Source organism: Salmo salar, chromosome 14, assembly GCF_965601325.2.
Source record: "Salmo salar chromosome 14, fSalSal1, whole genome shotgun sequence".
Taxonomy (NCBI): Eukaryota; Metazoa; Chordata; class Actinopteri; order Salmoniformes; family Salmonidae; genus Salmo; species Salmo salar.
Window position 1 is genome coordinate 12650988 of NC_138304.1, and position 24252 is coordinate 12675239.

The 24252-nt window shown below is 40.2% G+C and overlaps 8 non-coding genes across 8 annotated transcripts; all 8 read right to left on the minus strand.

Moving 5' to 3' along the window:
- Positions 1 to 2681: 2681 nt before the first annotated feature.
- trnav-cac (transfer RNA valine (anticodon CAC)) lies at positions 2682 to 2754 on the minus strand. The gene has a single exon. It is a non-coding gene; the product is annotated as a tRNA-Val (tRNA).
- Positions 2755 to 3624: 870 nt separating this feature from the next.
- trnav-aac (transfer RNA valine (anticodon AAC)) lies at positions 3625 to 3697 on the minus strand. Its single transcript has one exon. It is a non-coding gene; the product is annotated as a tRNA-Val (tRNA).
- Positions 3698 to 6586: 2889 nt separating this feature from the next.
- On the minus strand, positions 6587 to 6659 carry trnav-aac (transfer RNA valine (anticodon AAC)). The gene has a single exon. It is a non-coding gene; the product is annotated as a tRNA-Val (tRNA).
- A 1931-nt stretch (positions 6660 to 8590) lies between these two features.
- trnav-cac (transfer RNA valine (anticodon CAC)) lies at positions 8591 to 8663 on the minus strand. Its single transcript has one exon. It is a non-coding gene; the product is annotated as a tRNA-Val (tRNA).
- An 8740-nt stretch (positions 8664 to 17403) lies between these two features.
- trnav-cac (transfer RNA valine (anticodon CAC)) lies at positions 17404 to 17476 on the minus strand. Its single transcript has one exon. It is a non-coding gene; the product is annotated as a tRNA-Val (tRNA).
- Positions 17477 to 20364: 2888 nt separating this feature from the next.
- trnav-cac (transfer RNA valine (anticodon CAC)) lies at positions 20365 to 20437 on the minus strand. Its single transcript has one exon. It is a non-coding gene; the product is annotated as a tRNA-Val (tRNA).
- An 883-nt stretch (positions 20438 to 21320) lies between these two features.
- trnav-aac (transfer RNA valine (anticodon AAC)) lies at positions 21321 to 21395 on the minus strand. Its single transcript has one exon. It is a non-coding gene; the product is annotated as a tRNA-Val (tRNA).
- Positions 21396 to 23324: 1929 nt separating this feature from the next.
- Positions 23325 to 23397, minus strand: trnav-cac (transfer RNA valine (anticodon CAC)). Its single transcript has one exon. It is a non-coding gene; the product is annotated as a tRNA-Val (tRNA).
- Positions 23398 to 24252: the final 855 nt, after the last annotated feature.

The window sequence follows — 24252 nt, forward strand, 5'->3', positions numbered from 1 at the left end:
GGCTTACCCTGGCATGGTAACCGTGTAATTCTCTCTCGGACAAGGTGACTTTTATAAAAAATATTCGCCTGTATTTACCCCCCCAAAATTAAATGCTAATTAACTGCTAATGTGGCTATCATAAAGAACTACAAATGTATTATTTTAAGTGTTTCTAAAATCCCATATGGGAAAAATGAATGGTGGAAAAATGGTTGGAACCATTTCCCTGTTTGACCGCTAGGTTTTATGGGTATTATGACACCTCCACTGTGGGGCTTTCCCCAGTTTTATTTGACAATTTGTATCATGTTAAATATTAGCCACTATGGTGAGCCACTGTCAGTAACAGCCACATACATTTATTTTGGCATACTTTCATTCCGTTGACCTTTCTTTAATCTGTCACATCCTTGTGAATTGTTCCTGAGGATTGCTAGCATTAGTGAATCATATTAAGCTAAAGTATTGCAATAATTTGGGACATGTAGCCTATTTGAATCATTATGGAACTCAGACCACACGTAGCAGGAATTTATTCAGAGCGCCCAAGCTAGCCACCCCAGCAGAGTGCGTTACGCGACTTAAAAGGGTAAGTCTGAATAGCAAATACTGAGAAGTGCGTAGGAAAAGCATGAATTCCTAAATTGGGATCGAGCCCTAAGTGAATAGGTGTACTATCTAATTTGTTAAAATGTGTTCCCGCCCGCTCTCGAACCGGGGACCTTTCGCGTGTTAGGCGAACATGATAACCGCTACACTACGGAAACTGCGTGAGTAGCATACTAAGGGTGTGACTTTGGCTGGGTGGGTGGGTGGGTGGGGCATTTATCGCTCTCAGAACCAATTGAAGTCAGAAATGACTTAGTCCATTAACTAAGCAATAAGGCTTGAGATCCCGGGAATTATCGTGTGAATAACTCCTGAATAAGGGCTGATTCACCGTAGGGATGGTTTGGCTGAGCAGCCGGCTCTTGGAAGAGTCTTGGTGGTTCCAAACTTCTTCCTTTTAAGAATGATGGAAGCCACTGTGTTCTTGGGTACCTTCAATGCTGCAGAAATGTATCGGTACCCTTCCCCACGTCTGTGCCTCGACACAATCCTGTCTCGGAGCTCTAGGGACAATTCCTTCCACCTCATGGCTTAGTTTATGCTCTGACATGCACTGTCAACTGTGGAACCTTATATAGACAGACAGGTGTGTGCCTTTTCAAATCATGACCAATCCATTGAATTTACCACAGGTGGACTCCAATCAAGTTGTAGAAACATCTCAAGGATGATCAATGGAAACATGATGGACCTGAGCTCAATTTCCAGACTCATAGCAAAGGGTCTGAAAACGTATGTAAATAAGGTATTTTTTAAATCTTTTTTTTATGAATTAAAAATGATATGTTATCGCTTTGTCATTATGGGGTATTGTGTGTAGATAGATTTTATTTGACTTAATCCGTTTCTAGAATAAGGCTGTAACGTAACAAAATGTGGAAAAAAGTAAGGGGTCTGAATACTTTCCGAATGCACTGTAGCTATGCAGGCTAGATACTTTTCCTTTGCTAGCCAGCCAACTAAATCTATCACACAATCACATCAAGCAGCTGAAATGACAGAAAACTGTCTGCACTTTTGTTTGTTTTACCTAGGATTATATTGCCATTTCTTTGGATATATCCATTATAATGAACCTGATAAATGAATTTGCCTGGCTCAGAGAAGCTGTCATTCTGGTCACATTCATACACATCGCACGGTGGAGGTCACCAAAAAAACGGCAACATTGATCCACAGGTTGGAGAGGCAGACAGCAAGGTTTAGACAAACCTCAACTGTTTCAAACCATATGCTAGCCTAGGGGCATTGGGAAATATTGTCTAGACCAGTGATATTTAAAGTCGGGGTCGGGGGGACTGCAGTGGGGATATATATATTCATTATTTAGGAACAAAAAATTATGAGTACAGATTATTGTACGAGACAATATAGAAACGTTTTTGAGAAAGTTAATTAGAAAAAAAGTATTTGATTGGGTAATTGAAGGTTATTTGTTGATGTAAAAAAAAATGTAACGTACCGATTTTAAAGTTGTATTTGGGGTGGGATCACAAGAAATGATTGCAAAAAAATGGGGACCCCAGAAATTCTGGAGGAAAAAATGGTGTCCCTGCTGAAAAGGTTTGAATACCATTGGTCTAGACACATTTTTCCAGGGGAGATGAAGTTTATAAATTGACTGGCTGGGCCGTGGAACAGTGGATGCGCATTTATAAATCTAATGGAACCGCTAACAGGCACTACCTGCAGAATGCTGGGATGGTGGCGCTTCAACTCCCTGCTATTAACCAATTAGCATCCAGGATCCAAACAACCTGTTTTATAACATTGCATTGCCTCTGGTTATTGAAAGACATGTCTAAGACTGGTCTATTCATGTATTCTGCAGGCCTATGTATTTGTTTCGTTTTTTTCAGTTATCACTATCTGCCTCTGGTTAATGAAAGACATGTCTAAGACTGGTCTATTCATGTATTCTGTAGGCCTATGTATTTGTTTCGTTTTTTTCACTTATCACTATCTGCCTCTGGTTATTGAAAGACATGTCTAAGACTGGTCTATTCATGTATTCTGCAGGCCTATGTATTTGTTTCGTTTTTTTCAGTTATGACCCTGTTTCTGTCATCACTATCTGTTTTGTTAAAATTTGTTTCCACCCGGTTTCGAACCGGGGACCTTTCGCGTGTGAGGCGAACGTGATAACCACTACACTACAGAAACTACAAGAAAAAGAGTGGAAGTCATGGAAAATGTTAGGAATACCCACAAGTCTACCGCCCATAATATCCCAAATAGAGTACCACAGTAGGAGTCATAATACCCATAAGAACTAGCGGTCGAACAGGGAAATGGTTCCAATCGTTTTTCCACCATTCATATTCCCCACAGGGGATTTTAAAAACAGTTAAAAAAGGCCTGTGTTTCTTGTTGGCTTACCCTGGCATGGTAACCGTGTAATTCTCTCTCGGACAAGGTGACTTTTATAAAAAATATTCGCCTGTATTTACCCCCCCAAAATTAAATGCTAATTAACTGCTAATGTGGCTATCATAAAGAACTACAAATGTATTATTTTAAGTGTTTCTAAAATCCCATATGGGAAAAATGGTTGGAACCATTTCCCTGTTTGACCGCTAGGTTTTATGGGTATTATGACACCTCCACTGTGGGGCTTTCCCCAGTTTTATTTGACAATTTGTATCATGTTAAATATTAGCCACTATCGGGAGCCACTGTCAGTAACAGCCACATACATTTATTTTGGCATACTTTCATTCCGTTGACCTTTCTTTAATCTGTCACATCCTTGTGAATTGTTCCTGAGAATTGCTAGCATTAGTGAATCATATTAAGCTAAAGTATTGCAATAATTTGGGACATGTAGCCTATTTGAATCATTATGGAACTCAGACCACACGTAGCAGGAATTTATTCAGAGCGCCCAAGCTAGCCACCCCAGCAGAGTGCGTTACGCGACTTAAAAGGGTAAGTCTGAATAGCAAATACTGAGAAGTGCGTAGGAAAAGCATGAATTCCTAAATTGGGATCGAGCCCTAAGTGAATAGGTGTACTATCTAATTTGTTAAAATGTGTTTCCGCCCGGTCTCGAACCGGGGACCTTTCGCGTGTTAGGCGAACGTGATAACCGCTACACTACGGAAACTACACGAGTAGCATACTAAGGGTGTGACTTTGGCTGGGTGGGTGGGTGGGTGGGGCATTTATCGCTCTCAGAACCAATTGAAGTCAGAAATGACTTAGTCCATTAACTAAGCAATAAGGCTTGAGATCCCGGGAATTATCGTGTGAATAACTCCTGAATAAGGGCTGATTCACCGTAGGGATGGTTTGGCTGAGCAGCCGGCTCTTGGAAGAGTCTTGGTGGTTCCAAACTTCTTCCTTTTAAGAATGATGGAAGCCACTGTGTTCTTGGGTACCTTCAATGCTGCAGAAATGTATCGGTACCCTTCCCCACGTCTGTGCCTCGACACAATCCTCTCTCGGAGCTCTAGGGACAATTCCTTCCACCTCATGGCTTAGTTTATGCTCTGACATGCACTGTCAACTGTGGAACCTTATATAGACAGACAGGTGTGTGCCTTTTCAAATCATGACCAATCCATTGAATTTACCACAGGTGGACTCCAATCAAGTTGTAGAAACATCTCAAGGATGATCAATGGAAACAGGATGGACCTGAGCTCAATTTCCAGACTCATAGCAAAGGGTCTGAAAACGTATGTAAATAAGGTATTTTTTAAATCTTTTTTTATGAATTAAAAATGATATGTTATCGCTTTGTCATTATGGGGTATTGTGTGTAGATAGATTTTATTTGACTTAATCCGTTTTCAGAATAAGGCTGTAACGTAACAAAATGTGGAAAAAAGTAAGGGGTCTGAATACTTTCCGAATGCACTGTAGCTATGCAGGCTAGCTACTTTTCCTTTGCTAGCCAGCCAACTAAATCTATCACACAATCACATCAAGCAGCTGAAATGACAGAAAACTGTCTGCACTTTTGTTTGTTTTACCTAGGATTATATTGCCATTTCTTTGGATATATCAGTTATAATGAACCTGATAAATGAATTTGCCTGGCTCAGAGAAGCTGTCATTCTGGTCACATTCATACACATCGCACGGTGGAGGTCACCAAAAAAACGGCAACATTGATCCACAGGTTGGAGAGGCAGACAGCAAGGTTTAGACAAACCTCAACTGTTTCAAACCATATGCTAGCCTAGGGGCATTGGGAAATATTGTCTAGACCAGTGATATTTAAAGTCGGGGTCGGGGGGACTGCAGTGGGGATATATATATTCATTATTTAGGAACAAAAAATTATGAGTACAGATTATTGTACGAGACAATATAGAAACGTTTTTGAGAAAGTTAATTAGAAAAAAAGTATTTGATTGGGTAATTGAAGGTTATTTGTTGATGTAAAAAAAAATGTAACGTACCGATTTTAAAGTTGTATTTGGGGTGGGATCACAAGAAATGATTGCAAAAAAATGGGGACCCCAGAAATTCTGGAGGAAAAAATGGTGTCCCTGCTGAAAAGGTTTGAATACCATTGGTCTAGACACATTTTTCCAGGGGAGATGAAGTTTATAAATTGACTGGCTGGGCCGTGGAACAGTGGATGCGCATTTATAAATCTAATGGAACCGCTAACAGGCACTACCTGCAGAATGCTGGGATGGTGGTGCTTCAACTCCCTGCTATTAACCAATTAGCATCCAGGATCCAAACAACCTGTTTTATAACATTGCATTGCCTGTGGTTATTGAAAGACATGTCTAAGACTGGTCTATTCATGTATTCTGCAGGCCTATGTATTTGTTTCGTTTTTTTCAGTTATCACTATCTGCCTCTGGTTAATGAAAGACATGTCTAAGACTGGTCTATTCATGTATTCTGTAGGCCTATGTATTTGTTTCGTTTTTTTTCACTTATCACTATCTGCCTCTGGTTATTGAAAGACATGTCTAAGACTGGTCTATTCATGTATTCTGCAGGCCTATGTATTTGTTTCGTTTTTTTCAGTTATGACCCTGTTTCTGTCATCACTATCTGTTTTGTTAAAATTTGTTTCCGCCCGGTTTCGAACCGTGGACCTTTCGCGTGTGAGGCGAACGTGATAACCACTGCACTACAGAAACTACAAGAAAAAGAGTGGAAGTCATGGAAAATGTTAGGAATGCCCACAAGTCTACCGCCCATAATATCCCAAATAGAGTACCACAGTAGGAGTCATAATACCCATAAGAACTAGCGGTCAAACAGGGAAATGGTTCCAATCGTTTTTCCACCATTCATATTCCCCACAGGGGATTTTAAAAACAGTTAAAAAAGGCCTGTGTTTCTTGTTGGCTTACCCTGGCATGGTAACCGTGTAATTCTCTCTCGGACAAGGTGACTTTTATAAAAAATATTCGCCTGTATTTACCCCCCAAAATGAAATGCTAATTAACTGCTAATGTGGCTATAATAAAGAACTACAAATGTATTATTTTAAGTGTTTCTAAAATCCCATATGGGAAAAATGAATGGTGGAAAAATGGTTGGAACCATTTCCCTGTTTGACCGCTAGGTTTTATGGGTATTATGACACCTCCACTGTGGGGCTTTCCCCAGTTTTATTTGACAATTTGTATCATGTTAAATATTAGCCATTATCGGGAGCCACTGTCAGTAACAGCCACATACATTTATTTTGGCATACTTTCATTCCGTTGACCATTCTTTAATCTGTCACATCCTTGTGAATTGTTCCTGAGGGTTGCTAGCATTAGTGAATCATATTAAGCTAAAGTATTGCAATAATTTGGGACATGTAGCCTATTTGAATCATTATGGAACTCAGACCACACGTAGCAGGAATTTATTCAGAGCGCCCAAGCTAGCCACCCCAGCAGAGTGCGTTACGCGACTTAAAAGCGTAAGTCTGAATAGCAAATACTGAGAAGTGCGTAGGAAAAGCATGAATTCCTAAATTGGGATCGAGCCCTAAGTGAATAGGTGTACTATCTAATTTGTTAAAATGTGTTTCCGCCCGGTCTCAAACCGGGGACCTTTCGCGTGTTAGGCGAACGTGATAACCGCTACACTACGGAAACTGCATGACTAACATACTAAGGGTGTGACTTTGGCTGGGTGGGTGGGTGGGTGGGGCATTTATCGCTCTCAGAACCAAATGAAGTCAGAAATGACTTAGTCCATTAACTAAGCAATAAGGCTTGAGATCCCGGGAATTATCGTGTGAATAACTCCTGAATAAGGGCTGATTCACCGTTTGGATGGTTTGGCTGAGCAGCCGGCTCTTGGAAGAGTCTTGGTGGTTCCAAACTTCTTCCTTTTAAGAATGATGGAAGCCACTGTGTTCTTGGGTACCTTCAATGCTGCAGAAATGTATCGGTACCCTTCCCCACGTCTGTGCCTCGACACAATCCTGTCTCGGAGCTCTAGGGACAATTCCTTCCACCTCATGGCTTAGTTTATGCTCTGACATGCACTGTCAACTGTGGAACCTTATATAGACAGACAGGTGTGTGCCTTTTCAAATCATGACCAATCCATTGAATTTACCACAGGTGGACTCCAATCAAGTTGTAGAAACATCTCAAGGATGATCAATGGAAACAGGATGGACCTGAGCTCAATTTCCAGACTCATAGCAAAGGGTCTGAAAACGTATGTAAATAAGGTATTTTTTAAATCTTTTTTTATGAATTAAAAATGATATGTTATCGCTTTGTCATTATGGGGTATTGTGTGTAGATAGATTTTATTTGACTTAATCCGTTTTCAGAATAAGGCTGTGACGTAACAAAATGTGGAAAAAAGTAAGGGGTCTGAATACTTTCCGAATGCACTGTAGCTATGCAGGCTAGCTACTTTTCCTTTGCTAGCCAGCCAACTAAATCTATCACACAATCACATCAAGCAGCTGAAATGACAGAAAACTGTCTGCACTTTTGTTTGTTTTACCTAGGATTATATTGCCATTTCTTTGGATATATCCATTATAATGACCCTGATAAATGAATTTGCCTGGCTCAGAGAAGCTGTCATTCTGGTCACATTCATACACATCGCACGGTGGAGGTCATCAAAAAAACGGCAACATTGATCCACAGGTTGGAGAGGCAGACAGCAAGGTTTAGACAAACCTCAACTGTTTCAAACCATATGCTAGCCTATGGGCATTGGGAAATATTGTCTAGACCAGTGATATTTAAAGTCGGGGTCGGGGGGACTGCAGTGGGGATATATATATTCATTATTTAGGAACAAAAAATTATGAGTACAGATTATTGTACGAGACAATATAGAAACGTTTTTGAGAAAGTTAATTAGAAAAAAAGTATTTGATTGGGTAATTGAAGGTTATTTGTTGATGTAAAAAAAAATGTAACGTACCGATTTTAAAGTTGTATTTGGGGTGGGATCACAAGAAATGATTGCAAAAAAATGGGGACCCCAGAAATTCTGGAGGAAAAAATGGTGTCCCTGCTGAAAAGGTTTGAATACCATGGTCTAGACACATTTTTCCAGGGGAGATTAAGTTTATAAATTGACTGGCTGGGCCGTGGGACAGTGGATGCGCATTTATAAATCTAATGGAACCGCTAACAGGCAATACCCGCAGAATGCTGGGATGGTGGTGCTTCAACTCCCTGCTATTAACCAATTAGCATCCAGGATCTAAAACAACCTGTTTTATAACATTGCATTGCCTCTGGTTATTGAAAGGCATGTCTAAGACTGGTCTATTCATGTATTCTGTAGGCCTATGTATTTGTTTCGTTTTTTTCAGTTATCACTATCTGCCTCTGGTTAATGAAAGACATGTCTAAGACTGGTCTATTCATGTATTCTGTAGGACTATGTATTTGTTTCGTTTTTTTCAGTTATCACTATCTGCCTCTGGTTAATGAAAGACATGTCTAAGACTGGTCTATTCATGTATTCTGCAGGCCTATGTATTTGTTTCGTTTTTTTCAGTTATGACCCTGTTTCTGTCATCACTATCTGTTTTGTTAAAATTTGTTTCCACCCGGTTTCGAACCGGGGACCTTTCGCGTGTGAGGCAAACGTGATAACCACTACACTACGGAAACTGCAAGAAAAAGTGTGGAAGTCATGGAAAATGTTAGGAATGCCCACAAGTCTACCGCCCATAATATCCCAAATAGAGTACCACAGTAGGAGTCATAATACCCATAAGAACTAGCGGTCGAACAGGGAAATGGTTCCAATCGTTTTTCCACCATTCATATTCCCCACAGGGGATTTTAAAAACTATTCAAAAAGGCCTGTGTTTCTTGTTGGCTTACCCTGGCATGGTAACCGTGTAATTCTCTCTAGGACAAGGTGACTTTTATAAAAAATGCTAATTAACTGCTAATGTGGCTATCATAAAGAACTACAAATGTATTATTTTAAGTGTTTCTAAAATCCCATATGGGAAAAATGAATGGTGGAAAAATGGTTGGAACCATTTCCCTGTTTGACCGCTAGGTTTTATGGGTATTATGACACCTCCACTGTGGGGCTTTCCCCAGTTTTATTTGACAATTTGTATCATGTTAAATATTAGCCACTATCGGGAGCCACTGTCAGTAACAGCCACATACATTTATTTTGGCATACTTTCATTCCGTTGACCTTTCTTTAATCTGTCACATCCTTGTGAATTGTTCCTGAGGGTTGCTAGCATTAGTGAATCATATTAAGCTAAAGTATTGCAATAATTTGGGACATGTAGCCTATTTGAATCATTATGGAACTCAGACCACACGTAGCAGGAATTTATTCAGAGCGCCCAAGCTAGCCACCCCAGCAGAGTGCGTTACGCGACTTAAAAGGGTAAGTCTGAATAGCAAATACTGAGAAGTGCGTAGGAAAAGCATGAATTCCTAAATTGGGATCGAGCCCTAAGTGAATAGGATTACTATCTAATTTGTTAAAATGTGTTTCCGCCCGGTCTGGAACTGGGGACCTTTCGCGTGTTAGGCAAACGTGAAAACCACTACACTACGGAAACTGCGTGAGTAGGATACTAAGGGTGTGACTTTGGCTGGGTGGGTTGGTGGGTGGGGCATTTATCGCTCTCAGAACCAAATGAAGTCAGAAATGAGTTAGTCCATTAACTAAGCAATAAGGCTTGAGATCCCGGGAATTATCGTGTGAATAACTCCTGAATAAGGGCTGATTCACCGTAGGGATGGTTTGCTGAGCAGCCGGCTCTTGGAAGAGTCTTGGTGGTTCCAAACTTCTTCCTTTTAAGAATGATGGAAGCCACTGTGTTCTTGGGTACCTTCAATGCTGCAGAAATGTATCGGTACCCTTCCCCACGTCTGTGCCTCGACACAATCCTCTCTCGGAGCTCTAGGGACAATTCCTTCCACCTCATGGCTTAGTTTATGCTCTGACATGCACTGTCAACTGTGGAACCTTATATAGACAGACAGGTGTGTGCCTTTTCAAATCATGACCAATCCATTGAATTTACCACAGGTGGACTCCAATCAAGTTGTAGAAACATCTCAAGGATGATCAATGGAAACAGGATGGACCTGAGCTCAATTTCCAGACTCATAGCAAAGGGTCTGAAAACGTATGTAAATAAGGTATTTTTTAAATCTTTTTTTATGAATTAAAAATGATATGTTATCGCTTTGTCATTATGGGGTATTGTGTGTAGATAGATTTTATTTGACTTAATCCGTTTTCAGAATAAGGCTGTGACGTAACAAAATGTGGAAAAAAGTAAGGGGTCTGAATACTTTCCGAATGCACTGTAGCTATGCAGGCTAGCTACTTTTCCTTTGCTAGCCAGCCAACTAAATCTATCACACAATCACATCAAGCAGCTGAAATGACAGAAAACTGTCTGCACTTTTTTTTTTTTTACCTAGGATTATATTGCCATTTCTTTGGATATATCCATTATAATGACCCTGATAAATGAATTTGCCTGGCTCAGAGAAGCTGTCATTCTGGTCACATTCATACACATCGCACGGTGGAGGTCACCAAAAAAACGGCAACATTGATCCACAGGTTGGAGAGGCAGACAGCAAGGTTTAGACAAACCTCAACTGTTTCAAACCATATGCTAGCCTAGGGGCATTGGGAAATATTGTCTAGACCAGTGATATTTAAAGTCGGGGTCGGGGGGACTGCAGTGGGGATATATATATTCATTATTTAGGAACAAAAAATTACGAGTACAGATTATTGTACGAGACAATATAGAAACGTTTTTGAGAAAGTTAATTAGAAAAAAAGTATTTGATTGGGTAATTGAAGGTTATTTGTTGATGTAAAAAAAAATGTAACGTACCGATTTTAAAGTTGTATTTGGGGTGGGATCACAAGAAATGATTGCAAAAAAATGGGGACCCCAGAAATTCTGGAGGAAAAAATGGTGTCCCTGCTGAAAAGGTTTGAATACCATTGGTCTAGACACATTTTTCCAGGGGAGATGAAGTTTATAAATTGACTGGCTGGGCCGTGGAACAGTGGATGCGCATTTATAAATCTAATGGAACCGCTAACAGGCACTACCTGCAGAATGCTGGGATGGTGGTGCTTCAACTCCCTGCTATTAACCAATTAGCATCCAGGATCCAAACAACCTGTTTTATAACATTGCATTGCCTCTGGTTATTGAAAGACATGTCTAAGACTGGTCTATTCATGTATTCTGCAGGCCTATGTATTTGTTTCGTTTTTTTCAGTTATCACTATCTGCCTCTGGTTAATGAAAGACATGTCTAAGACTGGTCTATTCATGTATTCTGTGGGCCTATGTATTTGTTTCGTTTTTTTCAGTTATCACTATCTGCCTCTGGTTAATGAAAGACATGTCTAAGACTGGTCTATTCATGTATTCTGCAGGCCTATGTATTTGTTTCGTTTTTTTCAGTTATGACCCTGTTTCTGTCATCACTATCTGTTTTGTTAAAATTTGTTTCCACCCGGTTTCGAACCGGGGACCTTTCGTGTGTGAGGCAAACGTGATAACCACTACACTACGGAAACTGCAAGAAAAAGCGTGGAAGTCATGGAAAATGTTAGGAATGCCCACAAGTCTACCGCCCATAATATCCCAAATAGAGTACCACAGTAGGAGTCATAATACCCATAAGAACTAGCGGTCGAACAGGGAAATGGTTCCAATCGTTTTTCCACCATTCATATTCCCCACAGGGGATTTTAAAAACTATTCAAAAAGGCCTGTGTTTCTTGTTGGCTTACCCTGGCATGGTAACCGTGTAATTCTCTCTAGGACAAGGTGACTTTTATAAAAAATGCTAATTAACTGCTAATGTGGCTATCATAAAGAACTACAAATGTATTATTTTAAGTGTTTCTAAAATCCCATATGGGAAAAATGAATGGTGGAAAAATGGTTGGAACCATTTCCCTGTTTGACCGCTAGGTTTTATGGGTATTATGACACCTCCACTGTGGGGCTTTCCCCAGTTTTATTTGACAATTTGTATCATGTTAAATATTAGCCACTATCGGGAGTCACTGTCAGTAACAGCCACATACATTTATTTTGGCATACTTTCATTCCGTTGACCTTTCTTTAATCTGTCACATCCTTGTGAATTGTTCCTGAGGGTTGCTAGCATTAGTGAATCATATTAAGCTAAAGTATTGCAATAATTTGGGACATGTAGCCTATTTGAATCATTATGGAACTCAGACCACACGTAGCAGGAATTTATTCAGAGCGCCCAAGCTAGCCACCCCAGCAGAGTGCGTTACGCGACTTAAAAGGGTAAGTCTGAATAGCAAATACTGAGAAGTGCGTAGGAAAAGCATGAATTCCTAAATTGGGATCGAGCCCTAAGTGAATAGGATTACTATCTAATTTGTTAAAATGTGTTTCCGCCCGGTCTGGAACTGGGGACCTTTCGCGTGTTAGGCAAACGTGAAAACCACTACACTACGGAACTGCGTGAGTAGGATACTAAGGGTGTGACTTTGGCTGGGTGGGTGGGTGGGTGGGGCATTTATCGCTCTCAGAACCAAATGAAGTCAGAAATGACTTAGTCCATTAACTAAGCAATAAGGCTTGAGATCCCGGGAATTATCGTGTGAATAACTCCTGAATAAGGGCTGATTCACCGTAGGGATGGTTTGGCTGAGCAGCCGGCTCTTGGAAGAGTCTTGGTGGTTCCAAACTTCTTCCTTTTAAGAATGATGGAAGCCACTGTGTTCTTGGGTACCTTCAATGCTGCAGAAATGTATCGGTACCCTTCCCCACGTCTGTGCCTCGACACAATCCTGTCTCGGAGCTCTAGGGACAATTCCTTCCACCTCATGGCTTAGTTTATGCTCTGACATGCACTGTCAACTGTGGAACCTTGTATAGACAGACAGGTGTGTGCCTTTTCAAATCATGACCAATCCATTGAATTTACCACAGGTGGACTCCAATCAAGTTGTAGAAACATCTCAAGGATGATCAATGGAAACAGGATGGACCTGAGCTCAATTTCCAGACTCATAGCAAAGGGTCTGAAAACGTATGTAAATAAGGTATTTTTTAAATCTTTTTTTATGAATTAAAAATGATATGTTATCGCTTTGTCATTATGGGGTATTGTGTGTAGATAGATTTTATTTGACTTAATCCGTTAACAAAATGTTAACAAAATGTGGAAAAAAGTAAGGGGTCTGAATACTTTCCGAATGCACTGTAGCTATGCAGGCTAGCTACTTTTCCTTTGCTAGCCAGCCAACTAAATCTATCACACAATCACATCAAGCAGCTGAAATGACAGAAAACTGTCTGCACTTTTTTTTTTTTTACCTAGGATTATATTGCCATTTCTTTGGATATATCCATTATAATGACCCTGATAAATGAATTTGCCTGGCTCAGAGAAGCTGTCATTCTGGTCACATTCATACACATCGCACGGTGGAGGTCACCAAAAAAACGGCAACATTGATCCACAGGTTGGAGAGGCAGACAGCAAGGTTTAGACAAACCTCAACTGTTTCAAACCATATGCTAGCCTAGGGGCATTGGGAAATATTGTCTAGACCAGTGATATTTAAAGTCGGGGTCGGGGGGACTGCAGTGGGGATATATATATTCATTATTTAGGAACAAAAAATTACGAGTACAGATTATTGTACGAGACAATATAGAAACGTTTTTGAGAAAGTTAATTAGAAAAAAAGTATTTGATTGGGTAATTGAAGGTTATTTGTTGATGTAAAAAAAAATGTAACGTACCGATTTTAAAGTTGTATTTGGGGTGGGATCACAAGAAATGATTGCAAAAAAATGGGGACCCCAGAAATTCTGGAGGAAAAAATGGTGTCCCTGCTGAAAAGGTTTGAATACCATTGGTCTAGACACATTTTTCCAGGGGAGATGAAGTTTATAAATTGACTGGCTGGGCCGTGGAACAGTGGATGCGCATTTATAAATCTAATGGAACCGCTAACAGGCACTACCTGCAGAATGCTGGGATGGTGGTGCTTCAACTCCCTGCTATTAACCAATTAGCATCCAGGATCCAAACAACCTGTTTTATAACATTGCATTGCCTCTGGTTATTGAAAGACATGTCTAAGACTGGTCTATTCATGTATTCTGCAGGCCTATGTATTTGTTTCGTTTTTTTCAGTTATCACTATCTGCCTCTGGTTAATGAAAGACATGTCTAAGACTGGTCTATTCATGTATTCTGTAGGCCTATGTATTTGTTTCGTTTTTTTCAGTTATCACTATCTGCCTCTGGTTAATGAAAGACATGTCTAAGACTGGTCTATTCATGTATTCTGCAGGCCTATGTATTTGTTTCGTTTTTTTTCAGTTATGACCCTGTTTCTGTCATCACTATCTGTTTTGTTAAAAAAAAATTTCGCCCGGTTTCGAACCGGGGACCTTTCGCATGTGAGGCGACTGTGATAACCACTACACTACGGAAACTGCAAGAAAAAGAGTGGAAGTCATGGAAAATGTTAGGAATGCCCACAAGTCTACTGCCCATAATATCCCAAATAGAGTACCACAGTATGAGTCATAATACCCATAAGAACTAGCGGTCGAACAGGGAAATGGTTCCAATCGTTTTTCCACCATTCATATTCCCCACAGGGGATTTTAAAAACAGTTAAAAAAGGCCTGTGTTTCTTGTTGGCTTACCCTGGCATGGTAACCGTGTAATTCTCTCTAGGACAAGGTGACTTTTATAAAAAATATTCGCCTGTATTTACCCCCCCAAAATTAAATGCTAATTAACTGCTAATGTGGCTATCATAAAGAACTACAAATGTATTATTTTAAGTGTTTCTAAAATCCCATATGGGAAAAATGAATGGTGGAAAAATGGTTGGAACCATTTCCCTGTTTGACCGCTAGGTTTTATGGGTATTATGACACCTCCACTGTGGGGCTTTCCCCAGTTTTATTTGACAATTTGTATCATGTTAAATATTAGCCACTATCGGGAGCCACTGTCAGTAACAGCCACATACATTTATTTTGGCATACTTTTATTCCGTTGACCTTTCTTTAATCTGTCACATCCTTGTGAATTGTTCCTGAGGGTTGCTAGCATTAGTGAATCATATTAAGCTAAAGTATTGCAATAATTTGGGACATGTAGCCTATTTGAATCATTATGGAACTCAGACCACACGTAGCAGGAATTTATTCAGAGCGCCCAAGCTAGCCACCCCAGCAGAGTGCGTTACGCGACTTAAAAGGGTAAGTCTGAATAGCAAATACTGAGAAGTGCGTAGGAAAAGCATGAATTCCTAAATTGGGATCGAGCCCTAAGTGAATAGGATTACTATCTAATTTGTTAAAATGTGTTTCCGCCCGGTCTGGAACTGGGGACCTTTCGCGTGTTAGGCAAACGTGAAAACCACTACACTACGGAAACTGCGTGAGTAGGATACTAAGGGTGTGACTTTGGCTGGGTGGGTGGGTGGGTGGGGCATTTATCGCTCTCAGAACCAAATGAAGTCAGAAATGACTTAGTCCATTAACTAAGCAATAAGGCTTGAGATCCCGGGAATTATCGTGTGAATAACTCCTGAATAAGGGCTGATTCACCGTAGGGATGGTTTGGCTGAGCAGCCGGCTCTTGGAAGAGTCTTGGTGGTTCCAAACTTCTTCCTTTTAAGAATGATGGAAGCCACTGTGTTCTTGGGTACCTTCAATGCTGCAGAAATGTATCGGTACCCTTCCCCACGTCTGTGCCTCGACACAATCCTGTCTCGGAGCTCTAGGGACAATTCCTTCCACCTCATGGCTTAGTTTATGCTCTGACATGCACTGTCAACTGTGGAACCTTGTATAGACAGACAGGTGTGTGCCTTTTCAAATCATGACCAATCCATTGAATTTACCACAGGTGGACTCCAATCAAGTTGTAGAAACATCTCAAGGATGATCAATGGAAACAGGATGGACCTGAGCTCAATTTCCAGACTCATAGCAAAGGGTCTGAAAACGTATGTAAATAAGGTATTTTTTAAATCTTTTTTTATGAATTAAAAATGATATGTTATCGCTTTGTCATTATGGGGTATTGTGTGTAGATAGATTTTATTTGACTTAATCCGTTTTCAGAATAAGGCTGTGACGTAACAAAATGTGGAAAAAAGTAAGGGGTCTGAATACTTTCCGAATGCACTGTAGCTATGCAGGCTAGCTACTTTTCCTTTGCTAGCCAGCCAACTAAATCTATCACACAATCACATCAAGCAGCTGAAATGACAGAAAACTGTCTGCACTTTTGTTTGTTTTACCTAGGATTATATTGCCATTTCTTTGGATATATCCATTATAATGACCCTGATAAATGAATTTGCCTGGCTCAGAGAAGCTGTCATTCTGGTCACATTCATACACATCGCACGGTGGAGGTCACCAAAAAAACGGCAACATTGATCCACAGGTTGGAGAGGCAGACAGCAAGGTTTAGACAAACCTCAACTGTTTCAAACCATATGCTAGCCTAGGGGCATTGGGAAATATTGTCTAGACCAGTGATATTTAAAGTCGGGGTCGGGGGGACTGCAGTGGGGATATATATATTCATTATTTAGGAACAAAAAATTACGAGTACAGATTATTGTACGAGACAATATAGAAACGTTTTTGAGAAAGTTAATTAGAAAAAAAGTATTTGATTGGGTAATTGAAGGTTATTTGTTGATGTAAAAAAAAATGTAACGTACCGATTTTAAAGTTGTATTTGGGGTGGGATCACAAGAAATGATTGCAAAAAAATGGGGACCCCAGAAATTCTGGAGGAAAAAATGGTGTCCCTGCTGAAAAGGTTTGAATACCATTGGTCTAGACACATTTTTCCAGGGGAGATGAAGTTTATAAATTGACTGGCTGGGCCGTGGAACAGTGGATGCGCATTTATAAATCTAATGGAACCGCTAACAGGCACTACCTGCAGAATGCTGGGATGGTGGTGCTTCAACTCCCTGCTATTAACCAATTAGCATCCAGGATCCAAACAACCTGTTTTATAACATTGCATTGCCTCTGGTTATTGAAAGACATGTCTAAGACTGGTCTATTCATGTATTCTGCAGGCCTATGTATTTGTTTAGTTTTTTTCAGTTATCACTATCTGCCTCTGGTTAATGAAAGACATGTCTAAGACTGGTCTATTCATGTATTCTGTAGGCCTATGTATTTGTTTAGTTTTTTTTCACTTATCACTATCTGCCTCTGGTTATTGAAAGACATGTCTAAGACTGGTCTATTCATGTATTCTGCAGGCCTATGTATTTGTTTCGTTTTTTTTCAGTTATGACCCTGTTTCTGTCATCACTATCTGTTTTGTTAAAATTTGTTTCAGCCCGGTTTCGAACCGGGGACCTTTCGCGTGTGAGGCGAACGTGATAACCACTACACTACAGAAACTACAAGAAAAAGAGTGGAAGTCATGGAAAATGTTAGGAATGCCCACAAGTCTACCGCCCATAATATCCCAAATAGAGTGCCACAGTAGGAGTCATAATACCCATAAGAACTAGCGGTCGAACAGGGAAATGGTTCCAATCGTTTTTCCACCATTCATATTCCCCACAGGGGATTTTAAAAACAGTTAAAAAAGGCCTGTGTTTCTTGTTGGCTTACCCTGGCATGGTAACCGTGTAATTCTCTCTCGGACAAGGTGACTTTTATAAAAAATATTCGCCTGTATTTACCCCCCCAAAATTAAATGCTAATTAACTGCTAATGTGGCTATCATAAAGAACTACAAATGTATTATTTTAAGTGTTTCTAAAATCCCATTTGGGAAAAATGAATGGTGGAAAAATGGTTGGAACCATTTCCCTGTTTGACCGCTAGGTTTTATGGGTATTATGACACCTCCACTGTGGGGCTTTCCCCAGTTTTATTTGACAATTTGTATCATGTTAAATATTAGCCACTATCGGGAGCCACTGTCAGTAACAGCCACATACATTTATTTTGGCATACTTTCATTCCGTTGACCTTTCTTTAATCTGTCACATCCTTGTGAATTGTTCCTGAGGGTTGCTAGCATTAGTGAATCATATTAAGCTAAAGTATTGCAATAATTTGGGACATGTAGCCTATTTGAATCATTATGGAACTCAGACCACACGTAGCAGGAATTTATTCAGAGCGCCCAAGCTAGCCACCCCAGCAGAGTGCGTTACGCGACTTAAAAGGGTAAGTCTGAATAGCAAATACTGAGAAGTGCGTAGGAAAAGCATGAATTCCTAAATTGGGATCGAGCCCTAAGTGAATAGGTGTACTATCTAATTTGTTAAAATGTGTTTCCGCCCGGTCTCGAACAGGGGACCTTTCGCGTGTTAGGCGAACGTGATAACCGCTACACTACGGAAACTGCATAACTAGCATACTAAGGGTGTGACTTTGGCTGGGTGGGTGGGTGGGTGGGCCATTTATCGCTCTCAGAACCAAATGAAGTCAGAAATGACTTAGTCCATTAACTAAGCAATAAGGCTTGAGATCCCGGGAATTATCGTGTGAATAACTCCTGAATAAGGGCTGATTCACCGTAGGGATGGTTTGGCTGAGCAGCCGGCTCTTGGAAGAGTCTTGGTGGTTCCAAACTTCTTCCTTTTAAGAATGATGGAAGCCACTGTGTTCTTGGGTACCTTCAATGCTGCAGAAATGTATCGGTACCCTTCCCCACGTCTGTGCCTCGACACAATCCTGTCTCGGAGCTCTAGGGACAATTCCTTCCACCTCATGGCTTAGTTTATGCTCTGACATGCACTGTCAACTGTGGAACCTTATATAGACAGACAGGTGTGTGCCTTTTCAAATCATGACCAATCCATTGAATTTACCACAGGTGGACTCCAATCAAGTTGTAGAAACATCTCAAGGATGATCAATGGAAACAGGATGGACCTGAGCTCAATTTCCAGACTCATAGCAAAGGGTCTGAAAACGTATGTAAATAAGGTATTTTTTAAATCTTTTTTTATGAATTAAAAATGATATGTTATCGCTTTGTCATTATGGGGTATTGTGTGTAGATAGATTTTATGACTTAATCCGTTTTCAGAATAAGGCTGTAACGTAACAAAATGTGGAAAAAAGTAAGGGGTCTGAATACTTTCCGAATGCACTGTAGCTATGCAGGCTAGCTACTTTTCTTTTGCTAGCCAGCCAACTAAATCTATCACACAATCACATCAAGCAGCTGAAATGACAGAAAACTGTCTGCACTTTTGTTTGTTTTACCTAGGATTATATTGCCATTTCTTTGGATATATCCATTATAATGAACCTGATAAATGAATTTGCCTGGCTCAGAGAAGCTGTCATTCTGGTCACATTCATACACATCGCACGGTGGAGGTCACCAAAAAAACGGCAACATTGATCCACAGGTTGGAGAGGCAGACAGCAAGGTTTAGACAAACCTCAACTGTTTCAAACCATATGCTAGCCTAGGGGCATTGGGAAATATTGTCTAGACCAGTGATATTTAAAGTCGGGGTCGGGGGGACTGCAGTGGGGATATATATATTCATTATTTAGGAACAAAAAATTATGAGTACAGATTATTGTACGAGACAATATAGAAACGTTTTTGAGAAAGTTAATTAGAAAAAAAGTATTTGATTGGGTAATTGAAGGTTATTTGTTGATGTAAAAAAAAATGTAACGTACCGATTTTAAAGTTGTATTTGGGGTGGGATCACAAGAAATGATTGCAAAAAAATGGGGACCCCAGAAATTCTGGAGGAAAAAATGGTGTCCCTGCTGAAAAGGTTTGAATACCATTGGTCTAGACACATTTTTCCAGGGGAGATTAAGTTTATAAATTGACTGGCTGGGCCGTGGAACAGTGGATGCGCATTTATAAATCTAATGGAACCGCTAACAGGCACTACCTGCAGAATGCTGGGATGGTGGTGCTTCAACTCCCTGCTATTAACCAATTAGCATCCAGGATCCAAACAACCTGTTTTATAACATTGCATTACCTCTGGTTATTGAAAGACATGTCTAAGACTGGTCTATTCATGTATTCTGCAGGCCTATGTATTTGTTTCGTTTTTTTCAGTTATCACTATCTGCCTCTGGTTAATGAAAGACATGTCTAAGACTGGTCTATTCATGTATTCTGTAGGCCTATGTATTTGTTTAGTTTTTTTTCACTTATCACTATCTGCCTCTGGTTATTGAAAGACATGTCTAAGACTGGTCTATTCATGTATTCTGCAGGCCTATGTATTTGTTTGGTTTTTTTCAGTTATGACCCTGTTTCTGTCATCACAATCTGTTTTGTTAAAATTTGTTTCCGCCCGGTTTCGAACCGGGGACCTTTCGCGTGTGAGGCGAACGTGATAACCACTACACTACAGAAACTACAAGAAAAAGAGTGGAAGTCATGGAAAATGTTAGGAATGCCCACAAGTCTACCGCCCATAATATCCCAAATAGAGTACCACAGTGGGAGTCATAATACCCATAAGAACTAGCGGTCGAACAGGGAAATGGTTCCAATCGTTTTTCCACCATTCATATTCCCCACAGGGGATTTTAAAAACAGTTAAAAAAGGCCTGTGTTTCTTGTTGGCTTACCCTGGCATGGTAACCGTGTAATTCTCTCTCGGACAAGGTGACTTTTATAAAAAATATTCGCCTGTATTTACCCCCCCAAAATTAAATGCTAATTAACTGCTAATGTGGCTATCATAAAGAACTACAAATGTATTATTTTAAGTGTTTCTAAAATCCCATATGGGAAAAATGAATGGTGGAAAAATGGTTGGAACCATTTCCCTGTTTGACCGCTAGGTTTTATGGGTATTATGACACCTCCACTGTGGGGCTTTCCCCAGTTTTATTTGACAATTTGTATCATGTTAAATATTAGCCACTATCGGGAGCCACTGTCAGTAACAGCCACATACATTTATTTTGGCATACTTTCATTCCGTTGACCTTTCTTTAATCTGTCACATCCTTGTGAATTGTTCCTGAGGGTTGCTAGCATTAGTGAATCATATTAAGCTAAAGTATTGCAATAATTTGGGACATGTAGCCTATTTGAATCATTATGGAACTCAGACCACACGTAGCAGGAATTTATTCAGAGCGCCCAAGCTAGCCACCCCAGCAGAGTGCGTTACGCGACTTAAAAGGGTAAGTCTGAATAGCAAATACTGAGAAGTGCGTAGGAAAAGCATGAATTCCTAAATTGGGATCGAGCCCTAAGTGAATAGGCTTACTGTCTAATTTGTTAAAATGTTTTTCCGCCCGGTCTCGAACCGGGGACCTTTCGCGTGTTAGGCGAACGTGATAACCGCTACACTACGGAAACTACGTGAGTAGGATACTAAGGGTGTGACTTTGGCTGGGTGGGTGGGTGGGTGGGGCATTTATCGCTCTCAGAACCAAATGAAGTCAGAAATGACTTAGTCCATTAATAAGCAATAAGGCTTGAGATCCCGGGAATTATCGTGTGAATAACTCCTGAATAAGGGCTGATTCACCGTAGGGATGGTTTGGCTGAGCAGCCGGCTCTTGGAAGAGTCTTGGTGGTTCCAAACTTCTTCCTTTTAAGAATGATGGAAGCCACTGTGTTCTTGGGTACCTTCAATGCTGCAGAAATGTATCGGTACCCTTCCCCACGTCTGTGCCTCGACACAATCCTGTCTCGGAGCTCTAGGGACAATTCCTTCCACCTCATGGCTTAGTTTATGCTCTGACATGCACTGTCAACTGTGGAACCTTATATAGACAGACAGGTGTGTGCCTTTTCAAATCATGACCAATCCATTGAATTTACCACAGGTGGACTCCAATCAAGTTGTAGAAACATCTCAAGGATGATCAATGGAAACAGGATGGACCTGAGCTCAATTTCCAGACTCATAGCAAAGGGTCTGAAAACGTATGTAAATAAGGTATTTTTTAAATCTTTTTTTATGAATTAAAAATGATATGTTATCGCTTTGTCATTATGGGGTATTGTGTGTAGATAGATTTTATGACTTAATCCGTTTTCAGAATAAGGCTGTAACGTAACAAAATGTGGAAAAAAGTAAGGGGTCTGAATACTTTCCGAATGCACTGTAGCTATGCAGGCTAGCTACTTTTCTTTTGCTAGCCAGCCAACTAAATCTATCACACAATCACATCAAGCAGCTGAAATGACAGAAAACTGTCTGCACTTTTGTTTGTTTTACCTAGGATTATATTGCCATTTCTTTGGATATATCCATTATAATGAACCTGATAAATGAATTTGCCTGGCTCAGAGAAGCTGTCATTCTGGTCACATTCATACACATCGCACGGTGGAGGTCACCAAAAAAACGGCAACATTGATCCACAGGTTGGAGAGGCAGACAGCAAGGTTTAGACAAACCTCAACTGTTTCAAACCATATGCTAGCCTAGGGGCATTGGGAAATATTGTCTAGACCAGTGATATTTAAAGTCGGGGTCGGGGGGACTGCAGTGGGGATATATATATTCATTATTTAGGAACAAAAAATTATGAGTACAGATTATTGTACGAGACAATATAGAAACGTTTTTGAGAAAGTTAATTAGAAAAAAAGTATTTGATTGGGTAATTGAAGGTTATTTGTTGATGTAAAAAAAAATGTAACGTACCGATTTTAAAGTTGTATTTGGGGTGGGATCACAAGAAATGATTGCAAAAAAATGGGGACCCCAGAAATTCTGGAGGAAAAAATGGTGTCCCTGCTGAAAAGGTTTGAATACCATTGGTCTAGACACATTTTTCCAGGGGAGATGAAGTTTATAAATTGACTGGCTGGGCCGTGGAACAGTGGATGCGCATTTATAAATCTAATGGAACCGCTAACAGGCACTACCTGCAGAATGCTGGGATGGTGGTGCTTCAACTCCCTGCTATTAACCAATTAGCATCCAGGATCCAAACAACCTGTTTTATAACATTGCATTGCCTCTGGTTATTGAAAGACATGTCTAAGACTGGTCTATTCATGTATTCTGCAGGCCTATGTATTTGTTTCGTTTTTTTCAGTTATCACTATCTGCCTCTGGTTAATGAAAGACATGTCTAAGACTGGTCTATTCATGTATTCTGTAGGCCTATGTATTTGTTTAGTTTTTTTTCACTTATCACTATCTGCCTCTGGTTATTGAAAGACATGTCTAAGACTGGTCTATTCATGTATTCTGCAGGCCTATGTATTTGTTTCGTTTTTTTCAGTTATGACCCTGTTTCTGTCATCACAATCTGTTTTGTTAAAATTTGTTTCCGCCCGGTTTCGAACCGGGGACCTTTCGCGTGTGAGGCGAACGTGATAACCACTACACTACAGAAACTACAAGAAAAAGAGTGGAAGTCATGGAAAATGTTAGGAATGCCCACAAGTCTACCGCCCATAATATCCCAAATAGAGTACCACAGTGGGAGTCATAATACCCATAAGAACTAGCGGTCGAACAGGGAAATGGTTCCAATCGTTTTTCCACCATTCATATTCCCCACAGGGGATTTTAAAAACAGTTAAAAAAGGCCTGTGTTTCTTGTTGGCTTACCCTGGCATGGTAACCGTGTAATTCTCTCTCGGACAAGGTGACTTTTATAAAAAATATTCGCCTGTATTTACCCCCCCAAAATTAAATGCTAATTAACTGCTAATGTGGCTATCATAAAGAACTACAAATGTATTATTTTAAGTGTTTCTAAAATCCCATATGGGAAAAATGAATGGTGGAAAAATGGTTGGAACCATTTCCCTGTTTGACCGCTAGGTTTTATGGGTATTATGACACCTCCACTGTGGGGCTTTCCCCAGTTTTATTTGACAATTTGTATCATGTTAAATATTAGCCACTATCGGGAGCCACTGTCAGTAACAGCCACATACATTTATTTTGGCATACTTTCATTCCGTTGACCTTTCTTTAATCTGTCACATCCTTGTGAATTGTTCCTGAGGGTTGCTAGCATTAGTGAATCATATTAAGCTAAAGTATTGCAATAATTTGGGACATGTAGCCTATTTGAATCATTATGGAACTCAGACCACACGTAGCAGGAATTTATTCAGAGCGCCCAAGCTAGCCACCCCAGCAGAGTGCGTTACGCGACTTAAAAGGGTAAGTCTGAATAGCAAATACTGAGAAGTGCGTAGGAAAAGCATGAATTCCTAAATTGGGATCGAGCCCTAAGTG